The 27400-nt window shown below is 41.1% G+C and overlaps 2 long non-coding RNA genes and 1 pseudogene across 4 annotated transcripts in view; 1 reads left to right on the top strand and 2 right to left on the bottom strand.

The window, feature by feature from the left end:
* The window catches only part of LOC133746575 (uncharacterized), a 30963-nt gene extending 7256 nt beyond the window's left edge, over positions 1-23707 (top strand). Inside the window, exons 2-3 of the long non-coding RNA XR_009864236.1 lie at positions 23000-23072; positions 23580-23707. This is a non-coding gene — a long non-coding RNA (uncharacterized LOC133746575). The remainder of the gene's footprint in view (positions 1-22999; positions 23073-23579) is intronic.
* On the bottom strand, positions 6278-7955 carry LOC133745729 (uncharacterized). 3 transcript variants are annotated; one of them, XR_009863750.1, is made up of 3 exons: positions 7514-7955; positions 7108-7407; positions 6278-6879 (listed from the first exon to the last, which is right to left on the bottom strand). It is a non-coding gene; the product is annotated as an uncharacterized LOC133745729 (long non-coding RNA). The 3 variants fall into 3 exon arrangements; XR_009863751.1 differs by having other exon boundaries at positions 6278-7407; positions 7509-7955; XR_009863749.1 differs by having other exon boundaries at positions 6278-7407.
* LOC133746574 (MDIS1-interacting receptor like kinase 2-like) lies at positions 23089-26501 on the bottom strand (annotated as a pseudogene).
* Positions 26502-27400: the final 899 nt, after the last annotated feature.

Raw genomic sequence — 27400 nt, 5'->3', positions numbered from 1 at the left:
TACTAGTGGATTAATGGAAATTGCAATGAATGATTTTGAATGTGGATTTTATGGTTTCATACTTTCATTAATGGGCAATTTTAATTTCCAGAATGCATGCATACCAATTGTACAGGGGACTACTAAAATGTGTCATCACAAACTGCAAGCTACAACAAAAGCACACCAAAATGTGTGGTTGCAGCTGCACAGTGTATAACAACAACAAATAAGTGTGATTGGACATGATTACAGACAATATAAAACACGTACTATTAGTGGTCCTTGTTATATTCAGACTACAAAAATTTGTCGTCTAAATAATCTCAAACGACAGTAAATTGTCGTCGTAATGAGATTGACATAACAGAAATCTATTGTCTAAACCATTTCCCAACATCACATATGTATAATTGAAAAATCTTTCACACAACACTTAAATGTCATACAAATCAACTATAGAACGACATTTAATTGTCCTCTGATACACTTTACGACCACATATAATTGTCGTGTAAAGTAAATTAGCACAACCTTTAAATGTTGTTGTATGAGAGAAGACACTACATATGAGTCTTCATATTTCTTATTTAAGGGCATTCAGACCACACAAATAAGTCTTGCAATATGCTTCACAGAATAGTATTTCAAAAAATATGTCATTGTTTTGTTTATCAGACAATACAAAACCGTTGTTTGAATGCTTTTAAAGAAACAGATCACAATGTTCCCAAAATGCAAAACTCATCAGACGACACATTTTTTATGTCGTCTGAATTTTCAGACGACAGAACTCTTCTGTCGTTCGATACGCCCAAGACACGACATCGTACTAGACGACACATTTTTGTTCGTTCAGACGACAGAACAGTTCTGTCGTCTGAAGGCCTTTTTGACATAGTGTTTCCAATTTCCAGATATAATCAAATTAAACCATCATAGAGGTGAGATGGGCCTAATATAGAACACATAAATTGTAAATATCAAATCCCAGACCATACAATTAATTATACAAGGTATATCCCTGCATGTTTTATTACAATAAGGAAACAATATTTGATATTGCTCTAAGTAGAAGAGGTTCACATGCACAGAGGGAAATAAGTACAAGACAGAAGCACATTCTTGATTCAAAATTCATCAGGTAGTCAAACCATTAAGAGCAAGCAATTGCCCACATGTTATCACAGTTATTGGATTTGACAAACGCAATCTTCGAGTTGAGAGGTGTTGAGAAACTTGCTTCTGGACGGGATTGTGTACTAGAATTTAAGGATGCAAATGCTGTCTTCACAATAGAGAGCACTTCCCCTGCAACTTCATGTGTAGGAGGGTAAATGTGTTGGTCACAACCGGGACTTGATGGGCTGGTAATGCAGCTGATGATGATGCCGGTGACGATGATAAAGATGAGAAAAAAATCTCCTGGATGCCTTCCCATGACTATTTCCAGTGTCACCACTCCAAAGCTATAAACATCGCATTTCTCGTTCACTTCCATAGTGTAAGCAAGCACTGTTCACAAAATTCAAGCTCTTAGCAAGGCCAACATTAGTACATAGATAGGACTATTGAATGAAAGCTTAAACAAATTGTATTAAACATAAGCCATAAACCAAATCAAATCATTAAATTAAATGTTCAAAACATTTTGGGGTAGCAAAACAACCTTCTTGAAGTAGAAAAGAATACTTCAATTCAGGGTTAATTCGATAATTCTATTCATCCCACAATGAGGGTATATATATAAGTACAAAGGAGTAGTCTAACTCTAATAGGAAACAATCTTTCCATAATTACAGGATATCCTAATTAAATAAAATCCTAATTACATACAGATTTACAGCGATTCTACACTCCCCCTCAAGTTGGTGCATAGATGTCTATCATGCCCAACTTGTCAACTGAGCTGTCAAATACCTTCCTAGACACTCCTTTAGTAAGAACATCAGCTAATTGCTCCTCTGAGTTTACAAATGGAAAGCGAATAACCTTTCTGTCAAGATTTTCTTTAATAAAATGACGGTCAACCTCCACAAGCTTTGTTCTATCATGCTGAACTGGATTATGTGCAATCTCAATGGCAGCTGTATTATCACAACGCAAATCCATAGGCTTTTTAAGCTTGTAACCCAGGTCTTTCAAGACATTACGAATCCACAACATTTCACAGACTCCGTGTGCCATACCTCGGAACTCAGCTTCTGCACTTGATCTGGCAACAACTTTCTGCTTTTTGCTACGCCAGGTGACAAGGTTCCCTCCAACAAAAGTGAAGTACCCAGATGTAGAACGTCTGTCAGTTTTATCACCAGCCCAATCTGCATCTGTGTACCCAATAACTTCCAATTCATCTTTTTTCTGAAACAGTAACCCTTTACCTGGCGCCATCTTCAAGTACTTCAAAATACGAAAGACTGCATCCATATGCTCTTCACTAGGACAATGCATAAATTGACTAACAACACTCACAGCATAAGCAATATCAGGTCTAGTATGTGAAAGATAAATCAACCTTCCTACAAGACGTTGATACCTCCCTTTGTCAGTTGGAACTTGATCAGGATAAATAGCAAGTCTGTGATTCATCTCAATGGGTGTCTCCATTGGTCTGCAGTCCAGCATCCCTGTTTCAGCAAGTAAATCAAGGACATACTTCCTTTGTGAAAGCAAAATCCCCTTCTTAGACCTTGCAACTTCAATACCCAGAAAATACTTCAGTTGTCCCAGATCCTTCATTTCAAACTCCTTTGACAGATACTTTTGCAATTCATTCATCTCTTTCGGATCATCCCCTGTAACAATCATGTCATCAACATACACAATAAGAGCTGTAATCTTACCATTCTTGCGTTTGATAAACAAGGTATGGTCAGAATTGCTCTGTCTGTACCCAAAGGCTTTCATGGACTTTGAAAATCTTCCAAACCAAGCTCTTGGAGACTGCTTCAGGCCATACAAAGACTTCTTCAATTTACACACCTTGCCAACATCAGTTGGGTAATTCTTAACACCTGGGGGCATATCCATGTACACTTCTTCCTCCAAATTCCCATTAAGAAACGCATTCTTCACATCAAACTGGTGCAAGGGCCAATCTTTGTTTGCTGCAAGTGAGATTAGAATCCGGACAGTATTAATCTTTGCCACAGGTGCAAAAGTCTCCTCATAATCAATCCCATAGCGTTGTGTATATCCTTTGGCAACCAACCTCGCTTTGTATCTATTAATAGTTCCATCTGCATTAAGCTTCACAGTAAATACCCAACGACATCCTACAGTCTTCTTTCCAACCGGCATAGGTACTAGCTCCCATGTTGCATTTTTCTGAAGAGCTTCCAATTCTTCATTCATCGCCTTTGTCCATTTTGGATTCATCAATGCATCCTGCACGTTACTAGGAATAGATACAGTAGATAATTGATCAACAACAAGTGCATGTGACCCAGAAATCCTATGGTTAGACATAAAATTAGCTATAGGGTATTTAGCTTTGGCTTTGATATCTGGTTCATATTGTTTCTTAGGAATTCCCTTGGTAACCCTTTGTGGTTTCCTAGGTTCGACACTTTCTAACCCAGAAGACTCATTAAAGTTTAGGGGTACCTGAGGTAGATCATTCTGACTGGGATCTTCAGTTGGTGGGGCAGAAGGGGGAATATCTTGTGTGTGAGCTTCGGATACGTCTTGATTTTGTTTCAAACTATCCAGAAAAGTCGTCTCTTCTGTCTCGGAATTCACAACGCTCTGTTCGGCAGTTTCAGCAGTTGCATTCTCTGTTTCGGAATTCACAACACTCTGTTCGGCAGTCGCATTCTTTGTTTCGGAATTCACAACACTCCGTTCGGCAGTCGCATTTTCTGTTTCGGAATTTACAACACTCTGTTCAGCAGTCGAATTTTCTATTTCGGAATTTACAACACTCTGTTCGGCAGTTGCATTTTCTGTTTCGGAATTTCTACCTTCAAATCGTTCCTCCAAATCTTCCAAGTCTTCAAAGACATCAAAATCAATAATAGAACAAGGATTCCCTTCATAACCTCTCTCCCCCTGAAGGGAAGACTGAGAAGCTCCCCCTGAGTAATATGGCTCAGATTCACGGAATGAGACATCAAGAGATATATGTATAGTGCCAGTAAGAGGATCATAACATCGATAACCCTTCTGGAAGTCAGCATAACCAACAAATATACACTTACGGGCACGGGGATCAAGCTTGCTACGTTGAGGCTTGGGAATATGAACATAAGTTGTGCACCCAAACACCCGGGGCTCCAAATTAGGCATAGAAGGGATGGTCAAAAGTGTATGAAGCTTCTGATGAGGATTCTGAAACTCAATCACCCGTGAAGGAGTACGGTTGATAAGATATGCTGCTGATTTCACTGCTTCGCCCCAATAGGACCGAGGTACATTCATGCCAAACAAGGAAGCACGAACAACTTCCATCAATTGCCTGTTCTTCCGTTCTGCTAAACCATTCTGTTGAGGAGTATAAGAATTGGAGGTTTGATGACGAATTCCATGTGACCGGCAAAACTCAATCATAAGGCCATTCACAAACTCTCCACCATTGTCAGACTGAAACACTCTGATGGATTGTTGATATTGAGTTGCCACCATTTTGTGAAATTCGGTAAACATTCCAAATACATCACTCTTATTCTTCAGTAATGACACCCATGTCATGCGAGTGCAATCATCAATAAACGTTACAAAATACCGAACTCCAGAAAGAGAAGGAATTTTCGCAGGACCCCAGACATCGGAGTGAATCTTCATAAAAGGAACAGGACTTTTATTAAGACTTGGTGAATATGAAATACGGTGACTCTTGGCCAGTTCACAGATGTCACAGTGGAAATCCAATTCACTAACAACTGAAAACAATTGAGGTTGCAGCTTCTTAAGATAACGAAAGGATAGATGACCTAAACGGCGATGCCATAACCATACAGCTTCCTTCGCATTCTCTACCTCGTTGATCTGATTAGCTTGTCCCAAAAGATGCTTCTGTTTCTTTCCAGTCTCTGTCAGATCCAGATAGTATAATTTCCCCCTTCTAACACCATAACCAAGAATCCGTCGAGTCAGAATATCCTGAAACACACAGAAAGACGGATAAAAGGTCACAATACATGCAAGAGCTAAAATAACTTGACCAACAGACAGGAGATTATAAGCTAGTGATGGAACAACTAAGACAGATTCAAGGGTTAAGGTATCAGATAAAGCAATAGAACCTTCTCCGGTGACCGGAGTTGGAGTACCATCAGCAGTAGAGACAAAGTCTTGAGGGGAACGTCTAAGGTTTTGCACAAGACTTGGGTCATTGGTCATATGGTCAGATGCACCTGTATCAATTATCCATGTACTATTAAATGTAACATTACCCTTCATACCTGACTGCGCTACATTAGCGGAGCCATTGTCTAGGTAAACTTCCTCTGTAGTAGCAACAGCGGCCTTGCCCAGATTCTTTCGCGGTTTCTTGGTGAAGTCCCACCAATCAGGGTAACCAATCACTTCATAGCACCGCTCCTTGCTATGACCTAATTCCCCACAGATAATGCACCTTTTGTTTGCATATGGATTTGGTTTACCCAGAAGACGGCGTTGAGAAGGTCCTGAGAAGCCTGGAGGAGGACCCTGTTTGCGTTGAGCCATAACAGAAAATTCGGTAGTCACCGAATGCCCAATAGCCTGTTTCTTTGATTGCATCATTGAGGAATTCATGATTTTAGTAGGTTTGGATTTTCAAGGATTTCAAGATGGATATGAATGTTTTGGAAAAGAAATTTTTTTTCTTTTCTTTTTTTTCGAAAAAAAGGTAGGGTGATGGTGGTTTGAAATTCAGGATGGTTTGATTTCAATGGTGGTGGTACGCAGCGGTTTGTGGTGTTCTTCAGGATTCAGGATTCAAAGGATGCAGCGCAAGTTCAAAGGATTGAACCTGGCTCTGATACCAAGTAGAAAAGAATACTTCAATTCAGGGTTAATTCGATAATTCTATTCATCCCACAATGAGGGTATATATATAAGTACAAAGGAGTAGTCTAACTCTAATAGGAAACAATCTTTCCATAATTACAGGATATCCTTATTGAAATGGAAAAAATACATACCCAATTGCAATGAATGCTTTAATTTAAATAAAATTAAAAGCATTTTATTTTGAGAAAAATAGGGGACGAGTTTGATAGCTAGTGAAACTCTAAACAAAAGAAATAATTAAGCTGCTTATATTGGGTTTGCGAAGCATCTGACTTCTAGCTTGTTTGAAACTCTAGACAAGCAATTGAAAAAGAAGTTGCAGTCTTCACGTCGAAAGAGAAAGGAGATAAAATATCCAACGAGTTCACTTCAAGTTGAACTCTAAATCTTTCAATGTTGTACACAAGCCAAACTCATCTATAGTTCACTATATAAGTGCTACATGAAAAGAAAAACGGGAGGACGGAGGACAACAACGTCGGGAGCACAGCAGTGTGGAATTGCAGAGGGAGGAAGCAGCGAAGGCAAGAAAACAGCTTGGAAAACAAAGTTCAGAGGAGATATTCAAGACAACACAAAGGTTGAGATTTCCTCCCTTCCATGCTCCACCTTCTCTTTGAATGTTCACAGGCTCCACCTCAATGTTCACAGGCTCCACCTCCTCTTTGGATGTTCACTGGCCTCTCAACGATGCCATGCCAAAGTAAAAACAAAAGAACAAAAAATATCATGCCGGAGTAGCGCCTCCGATGACCATGCCGGGCAGCGTCCCGATGAACCATGCCGGGCAGCGTCCCGATGACCATGCCGGGCAGCGTCCCGATGAATATGTCGGAGCTCTGTCTCCACAAGCCTTGCCGAAGCTCCGTCTCCGTAGCCATATCGTAGCTACATGCTTTACCGAACCTGCTCTAAAAGGAAAAAAAAACAAACAAAGCCAAGCGGATGTTAAACTTCTGGGCCATAAGCTCTGAAACTCAAAGCAAGCTCACTGAGTTTTTCTTCCAAAATAAAAGGGAAAACAAATGACCGAAGAGCTACAAGCATGCAGTTCATAGCAAATGAAAAAGAAAAAGGGATGTGGGATCTAGTTTGTTCTACATCAGTAAAGATGATGAAAGATGACAAACTCACCTCTTTGGAGAGCCACGTAATCGGCAAAAGCAAGCATATAATCCGGTCTTTACAACACACCAGAACAACCAAAACGTAAAAAGTATGATTATAAAAGAATAAACCAACTTTTGGTTTTGGGGTTGCTGTGTTACGCAAAAAAAAAAAAAACAAAGAAGCCTTAATTGCCTATGCACAAGCCAAAACAATTAAGGCTTGGTTACTTGGTGTGCTGGAGCTTTGTAAGTTGAAAGAAAGTAATGAGGCAAAGTGCACGAAGACAAAAGAAGGGCTTTTGAACACCTTGTGATCTAATTGCACCTGCAAGCAAAGAAAACAAAACAAACAATTTAAATCATGGTCTCAGAGTCAATGAAAGGAAGAAGCAAAAAGTCAATAAGACAAAGCTCGCGAAGACTAACCCTACCAAAAGATTGCTGCAGATTTTGTCCTTGGCCTTTCATCGAACAGTTGGTGGGCATCATGATTGCTACTCTACAAATGAAACAATGAGAAACAGCGATCCCTGACCATGATTCCAAATCCCGTGTTTTCTTATTTTGGATGACGGTGTTTCAAATTACTGTCGTGAGATGGCACCGCTTCGGCCTCACAAGTCACAAATGTATCGCTGGCCTGGGAAAACACAAATTAAGAGGTGGTCTTCTCTCGCCAAGATATAGACACAGCCCCATCTCCATTTTGGCTTTGTGGAAGCTCCTACGTGGGTCTCCAAGTCCATCTCTAATGCAGCTTCAGTCTTCAAGTCCATCTTCATTTCGTTTTGGTTATGCATTTTGTTCAAGACAGGAGAAGAACGAAATAGAAGAGGTGAAAAGGAAAAAGAAGAATAAAGAAGTGAAAACAAAGAGAAGTGGAACGGAGAAAAGTTGGGTGCCCATATCAAATTTGGGCCCAATTAAAGAGCTAGGTTTGACGTCATCGGTGTCTGACAGAAAAGCTCGATGGTGCCTCTAGTCTTCAGAGGAAAATTACAAAGTGCGACTTGGAGTTTACTCGATGCTACGGGTGTCCATATCAAAAAAAATACACAAACTCTGGTTTCGTAAAAAAGTGATTCGAAGCCCAAAATGAAATTTCTTTTGGTACAAAACCAAGAAAGCTTATGAACTACAATGGTTTGATCCCTTCACAGGGTATGTAGGCAATCTAGCGACCCACTAGATGCAACCACAAATTCAAATCGAATCCCTGACTTCACCAGTCAAATTCAGCCAATCCAAATCTCTGACTCCACCAGTCAAATTCACCCAAACACCAGAAAAATAAAATCATTCCCAAATTACCCAAAAGCAAATTCAAGGGCACTAAACCCTCACAAATATCTCAAACACAAATCCAAAAATAAATGGGTCATCTACCCATTTAAATCCCAAATGCTGGAACTACATGTGGTTTGATCCCGCAAGGGTATGTAGGCAATCTGGAATCAAATAATCTAGATGCAACCGCATCCCAAACACTATTCCTATTCCAAAAATCCAAGCCTTCCACTGAGTCATTCACTCATTGGAACTCTTGAACTACGAGTGGCTTGATCCCTTCCCAGGTACGTAGGCAACCCATTCCAAAATTCGGGTGCAGCCGCAAAAACAAACAATCACACACTGGTTTCTTTATAAATGGAATCAAAGGGTGTTCCCTTGTAACAAGGGATTGTAATTAAGAGACACATTCTGTCTTGAATGGGTCGAACCCGAAATAATTAAAACTCTGTTCTGTTAATGAATACGAGTGAAATTACGTTGGGAGACATTTTACACTTTTAACTCAACAATCCTAATTAAATAAAATCCTAATTACATACAGATTTACAGCGATTCTACACTTGAACACTCAGTAAAACCGATTGAGGTGCCTGTGGATCCACAAGCTTCTATACTATTTAATTTGATGATTCAGTTAGTATCATTCAATTGCCAAAGCTTTTTTATGTACTATCAAATTGTAACCCAGAAGTCTGTAGACAAATTTTAGTATTCTTTAGTAAAAAAATCTTTCCTCTATACATTAACCTCACTAGGCATCTTCTTACTGAAAGATACTTAATAACAATTGTACATGTTCAATTTTCTGATCGATCCTAACAGATTTGTTTTGACCATGCGTGAAAAGAATTGAATGGTTTATCAGTATTCAAAATAGATAGACATCAATATTACCTGGTGCCACATATCCATATATATGTGCCTGCAAGGGCACTCCAATTAGCCGAGTTTGGGTTTAAGTACTTTGCAGTGCCGAGGTCTGAAACACAAGTCTCATATTCAGAGTCCAGCAATAACTTCTTGCTCGATATGTCACGATGCACAATTGGTGGCAAGCAGTCATGGTGCATGTAAGACAAGTTATGAGCTACGCCTTTGACAATATTCACCCTTTTACTCCAACCCAATGCCTTAACTTCATCATCTTTGCTTAACATCGTGGCCAAGCTACCTCTTTCTAGATATTCATAGTTTCATACACCAAAAATGAGTGTCGTTGATGCGAACAAAAACCTAGAAGCCTCACAATGTTTTGGTGTCGTATATCAGTTAATGCCCTTATTTCATTCAAGAATTCCTTCTGAAGATTCTTCTCATCATTGCATAGTAGATGAAGTTTCTTCACAGCCACCACTTTGTTCGCAGATGACAAATTTGCTATGTAGACGCTTCCATGTCCTCCCTTCCCAATGCAATTAATACATGGGATCAAATTCTTCTTTTGCCTTTATGATTTCCCCATGCATCAACTTGCCATCAAAATTTAATACTGAAGTAGAAATCTCGTCATGCATCTTGTTTTGTTCTATATGTTGATCCTTCTTTTTTCATTTTGCTAGAAAAGCAAATACAAAGACAACAGATAGAAGTGTAAGTGCTCCTAGAAATGGGAAGGTAGTTAGAAATATCAGTCTGTGGTCCTTCTTTGAGCTACTTTTGTTGCAGGGTTACAAAAGCAGAACATTGCCACATAATCCTTTGTTCCCTTGTAATGCCTCCAGAGGAGCATTTTCAAATGCTTTGTTGTTGGGAAGGGGAACTTCCAAGTCATTGTAGGATATGTCAACATAGGATAATCCACGCATGCCTCCAAAACTTGTTGGAATGACACCAGAAAGATTGTTGTGGGAAAGGCTGAGGATCTCCAAACTCTCCATATTGCTAATTTCTGATGGTATCATACCTTTTAAGTGAATTATGACTTAAATCTAGTTCAGACACATGATCTAACTTTCCCAACTGAAATGGGAGTCCTTGTCCGAACTCATTGTTGCTCAAATTCAAGTAGGTTAATTTGAGAAAGTTCCGTAGAATGCTTGGAATTGACTCATTTAGTGTTAGAGGCAGATCAAGATATTCTAGACCCACAAAGGATCCAAATTCTAATTGTATACTACCTGATAGTTGATTGCCATCCAACATCAGCTTCACCAAAAAAGCCAACCTCCCAAGTGCCTTTGGAATCATCCCAACTAAACAATTTGAGGACAAATCCAGTTCATGAATTTGGGTTGCATTTCCGAGCTCTGGTGGTATACTACCGGTAAGGTTGTTTCCCTCCATTAGTAGTGTTGTACTGTTGTTAACTGCAGAGCATTGTCCCCAGTTATGCGAGATTTCACTGTAGAAGTTGTTGTGGCTCAAATCTGTTTAAGGACAAGCAAAATTGACAGAGAGAGAGAGGGAATAGAGATTCAAGTGTGTGTTTCATTTCATTCAATAGGAGGTATTTATAGGGATACATTTGAAGTAAATAATGATACAACTTGATGGCATCTTCATTTGTAGCCTTCCATTGTGGCATCTCCATTTGCAGCTCCACATTGTGGTTTGTGATGATGATTGCCACACTTGTTCCCCATTGGCATAAAGCTTGACTCACAAGTCACTATACCTATGCTATTCACTCAAATACTTATCTTATACATGACATAGACATTTTATACAATGAACAATACAACATGTTTCATATATACTACAACACTCCCCCTTGGATATTTCATGTCGATAGTATTTGTCTAAGCCGTGCGCTTCGAAATTGCCTCGTTAAAAACCTTGCCAAGTAATAAAACCCTGTGGGAAAAAACAACCTTGGTCGAAGGAGAAAAAGAGTGCAACGCGCATTAAGTGTGGAGTATGTTTCTAGATACTCCCCCTGATTTATTCTCCCCCTGAAGATCATGGGAGTTCGGATAACCTTCTTAATCCGATGCTCTTCACATGCTTCTCGAAAGGGGTTTTTGGTAGCGACTTAGTAAATAAGTCCGCTACATTATCCTCTGATCGGATTTGATTTACTTCAATGTTTAGAAGTGTTTGCTGTTGCTGATTGTAGAAGAATTTCGGTGATATATGTTTAGTATTGTCACCCTTGATGAAACCTAATTTCATTTGCTCAATACAAGCTGCATTATCTTCGTAAATGCATGTAGGTTTATCTGTGGTAAACTTCAAACCACAAGTTCCTCGAATGTGTCTATTTATAGACCTTAGCCATATGCATTCACGCACAGCTTCATGTAGAGCAATAATCTCTGCATGATTTGAGGAAGTAGCGACAAGGGTCTGTTTTGTAGATCTCCAAGATATCGCCGTGCTTCCCATGGTAAAGACATAACCTGTTTGGGAGCGACCTTTATGGGGGTCAGAGAGATACCCCGCATCAGCAAATCCCATCAAAACATTATTTTTATTTTGATGGAGGGGAGGAGGAGAACGTCGGTCACCATTGATGGTGTCGCCGGCGTCTACATTACGGAAGGTGGCTTTTTGCCTCATGGGGTCTGATCTCATGCTTCCGTCTTTTCTTTTCTCTTTGTAGGGATAAAACAAGCCCATATCAATCGTACCCTTTAAGTATCGAAAGATTGTCTTTATGCCAATCCAATGGCGGTGTGTTGGCGCAGAACTATGTCGAGCTAACAAGTTCACTGCGAATGAGATATCCGGTCTTGTGCATTGAGCTAAATACAATAATGCGCCTATCGCACTTAGATAGGGTACTTCAGCCTCTAATAATTCTTCGTCCTCATCCCTTGGACGAAACGGATCTTTTGTGGGCTCAAGACTTCGGCCGATCATGGGAGTACTTACAGGCTTTGCTTTATCTTCATTAAAGCGCCTTAGTAATTTTTGAGTATATGCTGACTGATGGATCATAATCCCATCACTACGGTGCTCGAGTTCTATTCCGAGGCAAAACCGTGTTTTCCCAAGATCTTTCATCTCAAACTCGGATTCCAAATATTTAGCAGTTTCTTTTAACTCATCTAGAGTTCCAATTAGGTTCATGTCATCGACATAAACTGCTACAATTGCAAATCCGGAACTTGTTCTTTTAATGAACACGCAAGGGCATATTTCATTGTTAACATATCCCTTTCCAATCAAGTAGTCACTTAGACGGTTATACCACATCCGTCCGGATTGTTTCAATCCATATAGTGAGCGTCTTAATTTTATTGAAAACGCGCTCCGTGGTTTAGAGCCACTTGATTTTGGTAATTGAAGTCCATCAGGAACCTTCATATATATCTCTGAATCTAGATCCCCATAGAGATATGCTGTAACCACATCCATAAGCTGCATGTCAAGTTTTTCGGAAACTACCAAACTGACAAGGTAGCGGAACGTTATAACGTCCATTACGGGAGAGTATGTCTCCTCGTAGTCGATTCCAGGGCGTTGTGAGAAACCTTGTGCCACAAGGCGGGCTTTATATCTCATCACCTCATTTTTCTCATTACGCTTTCTAACAAAGACCCATTTATGGCCAACAGGCTTTATATTTGGTGGTGTCAGCATTATAGACCCAAATACCTGTCTCTTTGTTAGTGAATCCAATTCAGTCTGGATCGCATTTTTCCATTTAGGCCAATCCGCTCTTCGTTGACATTCTTCAACAGAGCGAGGCTCGATATCATCATATTCTATGATTCCTTTTGCAACATGATATGCAAACGCATCATCAATTGCCATAGAATTTCTATCCATCATCTCATGTACACTATTGTAATTTATGGAGATTTCTCTATTCTCTGGAGTTGGTTCTGACATTGGAGCGTCCCCCAATGATGTCTCTTGGACATAACCATAATCCGGAATATTCTCATGAGATGGATTATTCATATCTATGATTAATGGATTATTTTGTGCCAAACTCGCTTTCTTTCTTGGGCGAGAATCCATCGAACCTATAGGTCTCCCGCGCTTCCTGGCAGGAGCCATGGGCCTAGCCAATGTGTCACCCATAGAGGGAACGTTGGCGCCATTCTCATGTATTTTTGAGATGGCATTATGTCTTTTAGGGACATCAATCCTTGCAGGTATATTTGCAGCAGGTATGTGTGATCTCGTCACTTTAGCGATATCAGAAAACGCATCAGGCATCGATTCTGCTACGTTCTGAAGATCGAGAATTCTTTGCACTTCTTTTTCAGATTGTGCGGTTCGGGGATCAAGATGGGACAAAGTGGGGACAAACCACGACAATTCCTGTCCTTTTTGATGAACATTAGTGTTCATGTCTCCCCCTAAAGGCGGGAAGACTGTCTCATCAAAGTGACAATCCGCAAATCTAGCGGTAAATAGATCACCTGTCAAGGGTTCTATGTAGCGGATTATGGTTGGAGAGTCATAGCCAACATAAAGGCCTAATCGTCTTTGAGGACCCATTTTAGTGCGCTGTGGTGGCGCAATTGGCACATAGACTGCACACCCAAATATGCGTAAATGTGAGATATTAGGCTCATACCCAGTTACCATCTGGGACGCAGAAAAAGGTTGGGTGGCAGTGGGCCTTAGACGAATAAGCACAGCTGCGTGTAATATTGCATAGCCCCAAGCAGAAATAGGGAGATTGGTGCGCATAACCAATGCCCTAGCAATCATTTGAAGTCCTTTAATGGCAGCTTCTGCGAGACCATTTTGGGTATGTACATGAGGGACAGGATGTTCAACCTCGATCCCAATGGACATGCAATAATCATCAAAAGTTTTTGATGTAAATTCCCCAGCATTGTCAAGACGAATTGACTTAATAGGATGATCAGGGTGGTGAGCCCTTAACTTAATGATTTGTGCTAGGAGTTTAGCAAATGCAGCATTTCTTGTGGATAAGAGCATGACATGTGACCAACGTGTCGATGCATCAACCAACACCATAAAATATCTAAATGGTCCGCAAGTTGGATGTATAGGTCCACATATATCACCTTGTATTCTTTGCAAGAATGGTATATTTTCTTTAATGTCTTTTGCATAGGATGGTCTCGATCCTACTTTTGCTAAAGAGCAAGCTTTGCAAAACGAATGATATGCTTCAGAAGTAATTCTTTGAACCTTTCTTTGGTTCGTACTTCCTTTTGTTTTAAAGAATGGATGTCCGTGTGAAGTTTTTAATATACGGAGCATCATATCTCGACCTGGGTGTCCCAAACGGTCGTGCCAAAGTTTGTATGTGTCGGAATCCCATAAATTTTTATTCATGACATGGTTGGAGTCAATGACTCTAATAGTGGTTGCGTACAATCCACTAGAGCGACACTTGAGTTTCTCTAATACTCGTGTATTTCCGTAGTTATTAGAGGTGATGTAAAGGAACTCTTGTCCATTCTCACAATGTGTTTTCACATGAAAATCATTGGCTCTTATATCTTTAAAACTTAATAGGGTTCTTCCAGCCCTTGGAGCATATAAAGCTTCGGCGACATTAATATTTGTGCCATTCGGCAATAGAAATTGAGCTGGTCCACGACCATGAATCAATTGAGATGGTCCTGCCATCGTGGTCACTGAAGATTGACTAGGCGTCATCCATAAGAATAATTGCCTATGTCGTAATATAGTATGTGTGGTGCCACTATCAAGAAGGCATTCCAATTCTCCCGAAGACATACTGAAAAAATAAAGTTCGGAATATTAACACATGTCAATGACATTGATAATGCGATACTTTATTAATAGGGAAAATAGTCAATGATTACATCAAAGTTTCCAAAGTTTATTCCAATATAAAATCAAACTTTATACAAATTGTAATTGCTAAATCCGTTTGGTAATTCCAATAAAATATGACCAGGTAAGTAGAGAGATGTTGGTGGAGCGAGGCTCGCTTAAGTACCCCGATCTCAATTACTTGCCTAGACATCATACTTCATTGGGTACGCCACATGAGAAAGAGTCAATTCAATTGTTATTTGACTAAGGCACATTTGCCGTTTTATTGGAAAATAGAAAAGACTATTTTAATCAAAGTCTGCGGCATCCTCGTGCTCTTCATTTTCAGCTTTGAAGTCTTTTATGGTGAGAATAACATCTTCACCATCTTCTTCTTCAGCAAGGTGAGCTTCTTGCTCCCTCATTTCCCTGTACTCCTTGTAGCGTGCAGCTAGTTGAGTACTTGCTTGGCATTGCTTAAACCAATGCTCGATTGATCCACACCTATGACACACGTCATTGTGGTTGACTTTCTTTATTTGAGGTGCACGTTGTGGATATTCCCTAGGCGGGTTGTTGCTGCTACTACCACGGCGTATTATGCGACCTCCACGGCCCACAGTGTTACGGCCCATGGTGTTGTTATATTCTCTTTTCCCACGTGTGGAATTGCCACCACGTGTGCCCGCTCCAAAGTTGCGGTTTCCTTCCTTATTGGGGCGGTTGTATGGACCCATTCGTCCGTCATGTCCCCTGTTATTAGGGTATACATGCCCCTTATTAGTAGGGTACCGCTCCTTGCGCCCTTTCTTGGGTGCATTATAATTTGCCTCATGAACGCTTTTGGTTCCTACGGGCCTTGAATTATAATTCTTCACAAGGATATTGTCGTGCTTCTCAGACACCGACAAAATATTGATAAGCTCATTGAACTTCGTAAGTCGTCCAGCATTAAATTCAGTGCGATATTGCTTTGATAGTATAATTGCTGCGACGGGGAAGGTGGAGAGAGTCTTCTCAATTAGCTCTTCTTCTGTGAGAGGTTTTCCACAGAACTTCAGCATGGCTTTTAGCCGAAGAGCTTCTGAATTGTATTCAGCAACAGACTTGAAGTCGGAGAAGCGTATATTGTTCCATTGAACCTTCAAGTCAGGGAGGAGGGAATCTTGGATATTATCAAAGCGTTCTTCTAGCGCTACCCATAGGTCCCTTGCATCTTTGATGGACATATACTCTAATCTGAGTGCTCTGTCCATATGGCGTCGCATCAAGATAATTGCTTGTGCATGCTTTATGGGTGTTCGTTGGAACACAAGGCCCGCGTTTGGTGCCTGGATTATGGGCAATATCCCTTTTGATGTGAGATGGTTCTCAACGTCAGTTTTCCAACTATGGTAATCCGAACCAGTTGAGTCAAGGATTTGAAATTCGAGTCTAGGTTCATTCGACATCCTTGAAATATAAGAAGAAAAAGATGTATTAGTTTCGGAGTTTAAAACTTCCACGAAAAACTAAAACAATAAGATTTCCGAGCTATGCTACCAAGAAATCAATTTCCAAGAATATTTGGATTAGACCGAAACAATGATGTTTAATAGGGTCATAAGTCGATGCTTGCGGACGCTCTTAGTCCGAATATTATGAACACTCTTAGTTCATTGACTACGAACGCTCTTAGTTCGTTTAGCGTGAATTTCTATAATTCCGCTTTTTAATTGTAAGTTCCCAAAAAGAAAAAGGAGGAGAAAAATAAATAAAAACTCAAAAGCGGGAACTTTTAGTAAAGAATACCTTGAAATAGTGTTGTCGGAAATGACCGAAAAAGTTGCCCAAAAGTCACCGGAAAATGGCCGGAAAAGTTGTCGAAAAGTAGCCGGAAAAGTGTCCGGAGAGTGGCCGGAAAAGTTGCCGGAGAAGTGGCCGGAAAGTGGCCGGAGAGTTGCCGGAAAGTTACTCGACAGATCTGTCGACAGCTGCTCGGCAGATGGCTCGGCAGCTGCTGCGCAGGTCCTCGGCAGGTGCTGCGCAGGGGCTTCGGCAGGACTCGGCAGGTGTTGTCGGCAGGTCTCGGCAGGACTCGGCAGGGGCTTCGGCAGGTGCTGCGCAGGGGCCTCGGCAGATCTCGGCAGCTGCTGTGCAGGGGCTGTGCAGGGGTCTCGGTAGGTCTCGGCAGCTGCTCGGCAGCACTTCGGCAGGGGCTCGGCAGCACTTCGGCAAGACTCGACAGCGGTCCGGCAGCGGTTCAATTTTTCCGATGGCCGGTTCAGGCGGTTTCCGGCCGATTCTGGAGATTCTAAAACCGGTTCTGGGCTTCTTGGATCAAGGGCTTTGATATGAGCTAGGGTTTGGAGGTTTTTTGTTGGTTTGGAAAAATGACTTCGATCGGATTTTGAACTCCCTCTACTATTTTCAATTTCGATTCTAATTCTAGAGCAATTTCGTGCTGATAACGTGTTTAAGGACAAGCAAAATTGACAGAGAGAGAGAGGGAATAGAGATTCAAGTGTGTGTTTCATTTCATTCAATAGGAGGTATTTATAGGGATACATTTGAAGTAAATAATGATACAACTTGATGGCATCTTCATTTGTAGCCTTCCATTGTGGCATCTCCATTTGCAGCTCCACATTGTGGTTTGTGATGATGATTGCCACACTTGTTCCCCATTGGCATAAAGCTTGACTCACAAGTCACTATACCTATGCTATTCACTCAAATACTTATCTTATACATGACATAGACATTTTATACAATGAACAATACAACATGTTTCATATATACTACAACAAAATCTATATAATCAAGATTCGGAAACACGTCCAAGTCTTGAGATATATTGCCTGTCAATTGGTTCCCACCAAGACGGAATCTACGTAAGCTCTTACATGCTTTCAAGCTTTTGGGGATTGGACCAATAAAATAGTTGTCTCTGATAGAAAGGAGTGTGAGTGATCCACCTCTGCAAAGGTTTTGGGGCAGATAACCAACAAATTGATTATCACCCAATTGCAAGTTAGTCAACTTTGTTTGATTTACTAATTCTTGGGTGATGGAACCGGAAAGTTGGTTGCCTAAGAGGTTTAAGACTTCCAAGTTGCTCAAGTTTCCAAAGGAAGTAGGAACTGAACCCGAAAGATTGTTTTCTGCCAGGCCAAATTCCACAAGAGACTTCAAATTTCCTAGTTCAGAAGGGATAGTGCTAGAAAGTTTGTTCACACCAAAATAGAGATTTGTAAGGCTTGTCAGATCACCTAGTATTGTTGGAATTTTGAACCACTGAGTTGATTATCACTCAATCCTAGAGCCAAAAGAGATTGTAGGTTCCCTATATATATATTTAGGAATAGTTCCAGAAAGTTCATTTACACTGAGATAGAGATTGGTAAGGTTTGTCATATTGCCTAGAGATGTCGGGATTGAACCGTTTAGTTGGTTAAAAGAAAGATCAAGATAGACGAGTTTGGAAAGGAAACTGATTTGAGGTGGGATGGCATCAAAGAGTTTATTCATGCTCAAGTCAAGATATTCGTGATTAGGGAAGGACAAGAATGAAAACTCTTGTAGCGTACCTTTTATACCTGTTTATACCTACACTAGCAAGGCTATTTGCTACATCACCAAGCATAAGTAACACCCTCTTTGGGACACCCACAAGCCATGGCAAGGCCCAACCGAGACATGCATCGTATAGCCCTATGTTCAAGCTACGCTACGGTATCCGGAAGTCGCAAATCCGCCACCGGGAAGCCACCTTCCCGCCCTTGCAAAGTTGCCTCCACAAACTAGGCATTTCCACACTAGAATAGTTTCTACACTAGAATAGTTGTTACTTGTCCCACATCGAAAACAATGTAAAGGAGATGGCTTCCTTCACTTATAAAAGGAACTCTCCTCCCACTTAAACACCATTCATTCCACAACCAACTCCATTACAACATCTCTTGTAATCATGTTAGGCCGCAAGGCTCGACACACACTAGTATAAGCTTTCAAGTGGACGTAGTCTCCCGTTAAGGCGGGAGGTGAACCACTATACATCTCGTGTCAATCTCTCTCTCTCTCACTTAAGCTAACTAGAGATCCCACGGATCACTAACGTTAACATTGGCGCCGTCTGTGGGAAGCCGACACACAAAGGCTTCGTCACCTACCACGAACTTTGACCCGAAAATGTCGAGTCAACGCTCATTCAACATCAAATTAAAGCTCGGTCAACGCCCGGCGGAGTCAGTCAACGCCCGGCGGGGTCGGTCAACGCCCATCAGGGACCGGTCAACGCTGAACCTTAAAAAAAAAAAAAAAAAAAAAAAAAATTTGGCCACCAATTCTCTCTGGACACCCAGAGATCTGCTTTGGCCACCCTCTTTCTTCTTCGTTGCATCAGGCCGCCAGCAGCAGCTCTCTCAAGACCCAGCGAGCCCCGCTCCGCCCAACTTCCCCCGCCGCTGACTATGCCTCCGCTGACTTCGGGTCACCGCTGAGCTCCTCAAACCGCTAGCCAAACCCAGCTTCACCTTCTTTCAACCGCCAGGCGTTATCCGCCAAGCTTACCTGCCAGCACCTCTGCTGATGTTGCACCGCCAGACAAAATGTCCGCTCCGCTAGACTCCACCAGTCCGCCACATCACCACTGCCAACAGCAGCGATGGGCGCCGCTACCAGTCATCCACCCAACTCTCAACTCTCTTCCGCTCAGCTACATCAGCGCCTCCGCTAGGCTCCGCCAGCAGCCCTCCCCGCGCTCTGCAGCAGCAAGCCCAAGCACCGCCGAACCCCGGGCCAAACGCTTCGTACCGCCGGTCTTCTGCCTCCGCTGAGCTCAAGCTCCGCCGAGCTCGGATCCTCCGCCAGCTCCGACCTCCGCCGAACTCCGTCAGCGACAGAGCCCATTCCCCGCTGAACTCAGGCCTGCTGCGAAAACCCGCTGAGCGCCGAGTTCCGCCGGACTACCTCCGCCGCTGACCAGAGCCTCACGGAAAGCTCCGTTTTGCTACTGCCACCGCTGGCAAGATCTGCTGCACCGCTTGCAGAGAACACCGCCGGACTGCACACCGCCAGACCGTACGCCGCTGCCCAAAGCTCTCCAGTCGACTGGGGCACCGACAACCTCCGCCGCTGGCCTCCAAGTCCACTGCTCCGCCACACTCTGCTGGCCCAAGCCTCCAACCACCCAGCTGCCTCTGTCAAAACGCACCCAAAGGCAAATCCTTCAGGCACTGGTCTTCCGCCACGCTTCGAACTGCGACGGCAGTCAAATATACCAATTCACGAGCTAAGTCCGACCTTTACTCCTTATTTATACAAGTACCACGTGGCCATGCTTGCACCACATAGCCAAGATGATTTATCATTTTATCAAACCAAAGCATGATGAAATTGTGGAGGCCTACTTATTTATGATGTAGAGACGCAGCACATGCTATCTACCTCTCCTATGAGCCTCTGGGCACATGCAGGGATGCAACCATATTTTAATTAAGTGTTCAAATTGCTTATTTGTATTTCTCCTACGTGAGCTACCGCAAATAAACATAAATACTAGCGTTGGTTTTGCACACTAATGTACTAATCACCTATCTTGTTTCAAGGAAATTCAACTATTTCTACGAGATGACGTACATTATAGGAACACTTTATCCGCCAAAAGCAACGGACCGTCACACTCGGCCAACTCCATCTTCAGCTCGCTCCACGGCACAAAGATAAGTCACTATCTTATCCTTTCCGCTCTTGCAATTTGAGCTACCACCGATGCCATGACTATACATGTCTCTATAACCCTTAAGCATGCCTACACAATGTTATTAGCAACTTTTCTACAAGTACATGCTACACACATACATGCTTCAAATTCACTTTCATGTGACATTCATCTAGAACCTTGTGACACTTATAGCTCAATTAAACATGTTCGGATAAATGCTTGCGAAACGGTTATGACTCGCTTAGGTATCAAAGCATGGCCGCGACTCGCTTGGGCTACGCCCCGCACGCTCATACAACGCCTACACCTAACTTGCTCGAACACCTAACTCCCTACATTTATCCAACATGCTTTAGTTACGCTCTCGGTTAACAATGCTTCATACATGTGGTCTAGCCTCCGAGCACCACACTTTTTCACGTTTTCTTACATGTGGTCTGGCCTCCGGGCTCCACGAGTCTATGGATGTGCACCTCCGATGTAACTACATATACAAATTTTTGTCTTTTGTGATACAGGATAGCGAGTCCCTTCTTGCTTGCGGAGCTCGGGGACTTGTAGGGGTCGTGCGCCCCTCGGATGTTACTTATGCTTGATGACTTCATGATTTGAACTCCCCAACCAAGAAGCTACTCTTACTCGGGGACTTCGGGGACTTGTTTATACCTACACTAGCAAGGCTATTTGCTACATCACCAAGCATAAGTAACACCCTCTTTGGGACACCCACAAGCCATGGCAAGGCCCAACCGAGACATGCATCGTGTAGCCCTATGTTCAAGCTACGCTACGGTATCCGGAAGTCGCAAATCCGCCACCGGGAAGCCATCTTCCCGCCCTTGCAAAGTTGCCTCCACAAACTAGGCATTTCCACACTAGAATAGTTTCTACACTAGAATAGTTGTTACTTGTCCCACATCGAAAACAATGTAAAGGAGATGGCTTCCTTCACTTATATAAGGAACTCTCCTCCCACTTAAACACCATTCATTCCACAACCAACTCCATTACAACATCTCTTGTAATCATGTTAGGCCGCAAGGCTCGACACACACTAGTATAAGCTTTCAAGTTGACGTAGTCTCCCGCTAAGGCGGGAGGTGAACCACTATACATCTCGTGTCAATCTCTCTCTCTCTCTCTCACTTAAGCTAACTAGAGATCCCACGGATCACTAACGTTAACAATACCAGAACTGGTAAGGTATATCCTGCTGACACTTCCAGCAGTTTTGCATGAAATACCAGCCCAAAAGCATGGACTTGCGTTTGCCTTTGTATTGCTGGGCAGGTAACTCCACGAGGTAAGATTGTTCAGGGTTTGGTTCAGAATGCTGGCTTTCCATTGGAGAAGTGCCTCCGCTTCTGTAGAAGCAAAAGCTACATGGTTGGGTGATAGAACGAGATGAAGATACGGTATAAGGCAATATGCTATGAGACATACTTGATCATAACAAGATAAAAATCTCATGGTGGTCTTTTTATTTCTTGTTTAAAAAATCTCATGACTTTTGTTTTAATGTAAAGTATTGAACTTATACTAACTACTGCATTAATTAGGAGCTGTTGTTCAGATTTAGAAAGTCTTTCGAATATCTCTGTCTTTCGGTTTTCTTTCTTAACTATAAGATCGTTTACAGAAGACTTTGGAGTAGAAGTCTTTATATCTAAAGTCAGATTAAATTTCCATTTTTCTCATTTATTGAATTGAAAATAATACATAGAAGTGAGCTGAGATGGCTCCTTTTTTCTGGTGTTTAAAGATTTATCTCCCCAAGTGATAGCTACTGCATTAATTAGGAGCTGTTGTTCAGATTTAGAAAGTCTTTCGAATATCTGTCTTTCAGTTTTCTTTCTTAAATATAAGATCGTTTGCAGAAGACTTTGGAGTAGAAGTTTGCGTCTTTTATCTCTACAGTCAGATTAAATTTCCATTTTTCTAATTTTAATTATTTGAATTAATTGAAAATGATACATTGAAGTGAGCTGAGATGGCTCCTTTTTTCTGGTGTTTAAATATTTTTCTCCCCAAGTGATAATGATCAATGAGAAGGAAGTGGAGACTAATCAACTGTTTTGTCACTCGATTTTTCTCTGAAAGTTTTCACTGTTGATCTTGTAACTAGAGTCTCCTGCTTTTTTACTGAAGCAATATCTATTTACTCAAAATACTGATATTTTGAAAGTTTTAACACCTTATCCTTCAAAGAAACAAAGAACATGCGAAACTGTTCTGATTCCTCATTCATTCAGCTTTTTTGCAGTTGCTTAGATGTAATTGATGGTCGAAGCTCACCACCTCTTTGAGAAATATTGCTCCCTTCAACTGCTGCTGAGGTTTGCTCTTCCAATCCTTCTCTAATTTATTTTTATCTCATCATTTCAATAAGTACAGTCATTTGCATTCTCATTCATCTTTTAATTTTTGATACAACTATTTACATTAGTATATTTTGAAACATAGAATCAGAACTGAGGGAGTACAAGATACCAGATTTTGTCAAGTAACTTAACAAATATCTACTTATCTTAATTTATGACTAAAATAAAAATAAAAATAAAAATAAAAACAAAAACAATGTAAGAGTTTTAGTTCCCAATTCCTATAAACCGAAGTTCATCTGTCTAAAACAGAACTCACAGATTATACTTACAAAATAGCAGATCATATACAAAAGCAAATCCTTGCATTTTTATTATATCTGAGTTATCACACAAGTACATAAAGTATAATACTATAAGAAAAATGTTTAATAACATTCTTTCCTCTAAAGAAAAGAGGTTTACAACATGGACAGAAATACATAAAAGACAGAAGCACATTCTGGATTCACAATTCTTCAGGTAGTCAAACCATTACAAGTAAGCAATTCACCACATGTTACCAGAGCTATTGGATCTGACAAATGCAATCTTCGAGTTGAGAGGTGTTGAGAAACTTGCTTCATTGTTGGACGAGATTGAGGACTGGAATTCAAGCATGCAAATGCTACCTTCACAAGAGAGACAATTTCTCCTGCAACTTCATGTGTAGGAGGGGAAATGCGTTGGTCAAAAACATCCACAACTGGCATGTGATGAGCTGGTAATGCAGCTGATGATAACACCGATGATGAGGATAAAGATGAGAACAAATCTCCTGGATGCCTTCCCATGACTATTTCCAGTGTCACCACTCCAAAGCTATAAACATCGCACTTCTCGTTCACTTCCATGGTGTAAGCAAGCTCTGCTCAGAGAAAAACTCGAAACGAAGGGAAATTTATTATAAATATAATAACCGTTCCATGGCTTTAGTATTCAAAACAAAACTGCACATAAATTTAGTTAATAAAAACTAGTTTTCCAATTCATCAAGGCATTTAGTTATAAATCAATGTACGACAGTATATCAGGGGATAAATTCGATATTACTTTAGAGACTTCAGCATGGTATAATATATAGACATCAATTACAGCATAATAGGTATATATATTGCTGCACACACATTGGAGATCAGAATTCAATCATTAAAGAGAATAAGTATCACTTATTAGTTATTACAGAAACATTGCCTATAACACACGCACTGTACAAGACAAAGGAAAAAGAGTAGCACAGTTGGTTTGTCATGAAAATTTTATAAAACAGAATGATGTAAAAAGAAAAATTAAATAAAAGAATCATTTCGTTGAGTCTGCAAGGGGGATATGCCTAAAAAGAAAAGGCATAAGAAGATCTAAAACTAAAAGAACAGACAACAACAAGGTTACCTGGTGCCACATATCCATATGTGCCTGCAATGCCCGTCCAATTAGCTGAGTCTGGGTTTAAGAACTTTGCGGTGCCAAAGTCTGAAACAGAGGCCTCATATTCAGAGTCCAGCTCTTGCTCGATATGTCACGATGGACAATTGGTGGCAAGCAATCGTGGTGCATGTAACACAAGGCATGAGCTACACCTTTCACAATATTCACTCTTTTACTCCACCCCAATTCTTTAACTTCATCATCTTTGCTCAACATAGTGGCCAAGCTACCTCTTTCTAGATACTCATACACCAAAAGGGAGTGTCGCTTGTGTGAACAGAAACCATAAAGCTTCACAATGTTTCGGTGTCGAATCTCAGTTAGTGCCCTTATTTCATTCAAGAATTCCTTCTGAAGATTCTTCTCACCATTGCACAAAAGATGAAGTTTCTTCACTGCCACTATGTTGTCAGATGACAGACTAGCCATGTAGACGCTGCCATGTCCTCCCTTCCCAATGCAATACATGGAATCAAAATCTTCTGTTGCCTTTATGATTTCTTCGTACATTGACTTGCCATCAAAGTTTATTAATGAAAAAGAAATCTCCTCGTGCATGTTCTTTTGTTCCATGTGTTGATCTTCCTTCTTTCTTTTTACAACAAATGCAACTACAAAGACAACAGATAGAAGTGCAAGTGCTCCCAGCAGAAGAGGAAAGGTTATTAGCAATACCAGCTGTTTGTGGTCCTTTGGGCTATTTTTATTGCAGGGTTGCAAAAATTGAACATTGCCACACAAACCTTTGTTCCCTTCTAATGCTTCTCGAGGAGCATCTTGAAATGCTTTGTTGTTGGGAAGGGGACCTTCCAAGTCATTGTAGGATATGTCAACATAGGACAAGCCAAGCATGCCTCCAAAACTTGTTGGAATGAGACCAGAGAGATTATTGTGGGAAAGACTGAGGTTCTCCAAACTCTCCATATTGCTCATCTCTGATGGTATTTTACCTTCAAGTGAGTTATGGCTTAAATCTAGCTCAGACACATGATCTAACTTTCCCAACTGAAATGGAATTGTTTGACTGAACTTATTGTTGCTCATATTCAAGTAGTGTAATTTGAGAAAGTTACCGACAAAGCTTGGAATTTCATCATTGAATTTGTTCATTGACAGATCAAGTTGTTCGAGATCAGTCAATGATCCAAATTCTAATGGTATAGGACCTGAAAGTTGATTGTCATCCAACATCAGTTTTACCAAAGTCAATCTCCCAAATTCTTTTGGAATCGTCCCAACTAAACGATTTGAAGAAAGATCGAGTTCACGAATTTGGGTTGCATTGCTGAGCTCAGGTGGTATACTACCAGTAAGGTTGTTTCCCGCAATCAGGAGGCTTGTTAAGTGTAAACATTGTCCCCAGTTGCTTGAGATTTCCCCATAAAATTTATTGTGGCTTAGATCTATAAAACTAAGAATAGGATAGACACCAAAGGCTTGAGATATATCACCTGTCAATTGGTTCCCCTCAAGAAAGAATCTAATTAAGCTTTTGCATTGTTTCAAGCTTTTAGGGATTGGGCCAGTCAAATAGTTGTTGTTTACAGAAAAATTTGCGAGTACTCCACCTTGGCATATATTTTGGGGCAAATTACCAACAAATTGGTTATCACCCAATAGCAATTTAGTCAACTTCATAAGATTTCCTAATTCTTGGGGGATTGAGCCAGAAAGCTGGTTGTCCAAGAGGTATAAGGTTTCCAGGTTGTTCAAGTTTCCAAAGGAAGTGGGAATCGAACCAGAAAGATTGTTATGTCCGAGGCCTAATACCACTAGAGCCTTCAAATTTCCTATCTCTAAGGGGATAGAACCAGAAAATTTGTTTTGTCCGAGATAAATACTGGTAAGGCTAATCAAATTGCCCACTGTATTTGGGATTGAACCATTAAGTTGATTAATAATCAACCCTAAAGTCCGAAGAGATTTTAGGTTCTCTATCCCTTTAGGAATGGTGCCAGAAAGTTTATTGTTACCGAGATGGAGATTTTTTTTTTTTTTTTTTTTTTTTTTTAAAGGGTTTGGAACCCAGCCGAGCTGGGAGGCTCAGCCCCACGCCCGGATCTAAATATTAAATAAAAGAAGCAACGGGGGGGGGACATAACAACCTGAACCCCGAGCTGTTTACACAGGAGAAGAAGCAGCTGAAAAAGAAAGAACAAATTGGAACTCCAGAAAGGAGCCCATGAAAACACTGATAAAAGAACCAATTAATCTCGCAGGAAGAGAAAAACTGAAATCAAACTGTCATGAATAAGAGGAACCAAACTAGCGAACTGAACCAATTACTGAAACCGGTAGTCTATCTGGGCTGAATAGTCATGACCAAAAGAGCTAAGCAGGAAAGGCGGAATTGAATCCCACCAAGTTGGATTGTCATTTGTGGCGCCAAAATTAGCCAGCTTGTCGGCCACGCGGTTCCCCTCTCTATAGATATGGGAGATGTGCACTTGCAATTGTCTAATCGAAGCAACACAGTTTTTCCATCTAGTACGAAGACGCCAAGGCACCCTGGATGGGTTTTTAAGGTAGTGCATAACCAACATTGAATCGGTCTCTAACCATAGAGGAAACCAGTTACGATCACTTGCCACTTTAATAACCGCCATTACTGCCAATAACTCAGTGTCAATGGCCCATGGCACAATTGCTTTACAAGAGAAGGCACCTAAGAAAGCTGCCTCACTATTTCTAAAAATGCCTCCGAAGCCAGCATGATTGGGATCACGAAAAGAGCCATCTGAGTTTGCTTTGAACCAATTCTCTGGCGGGGGAGTCCATGTGACTGGAATATAACGAGGTGCCATGGGGCGAAGGGGGGAGATGCCCAATAGGCCAAAAATGGGAGCTGCAGTGGATGCCAGGGAGGATGAGGCAAA

The sequence above is a fragment of the Rosa rugosa genome, chromosome 4 (assembly GCF_958449725.1).
Source record: "Rosa rugosa chromosome 4, drRosRugo1.1, whole genome shotgun sequence".
Classification (NCBI taxonomy): Eukaryota; Viridiplantae; Streptophyta; class Magnoliopsida; order Rosales; family Rosaceae; genus Rosa; species Rosa rugosa.
Note: the sequence above shows the minus strand (reverse complement) of the source record. Positions and strands in the feature narration are given on the sequence as shown.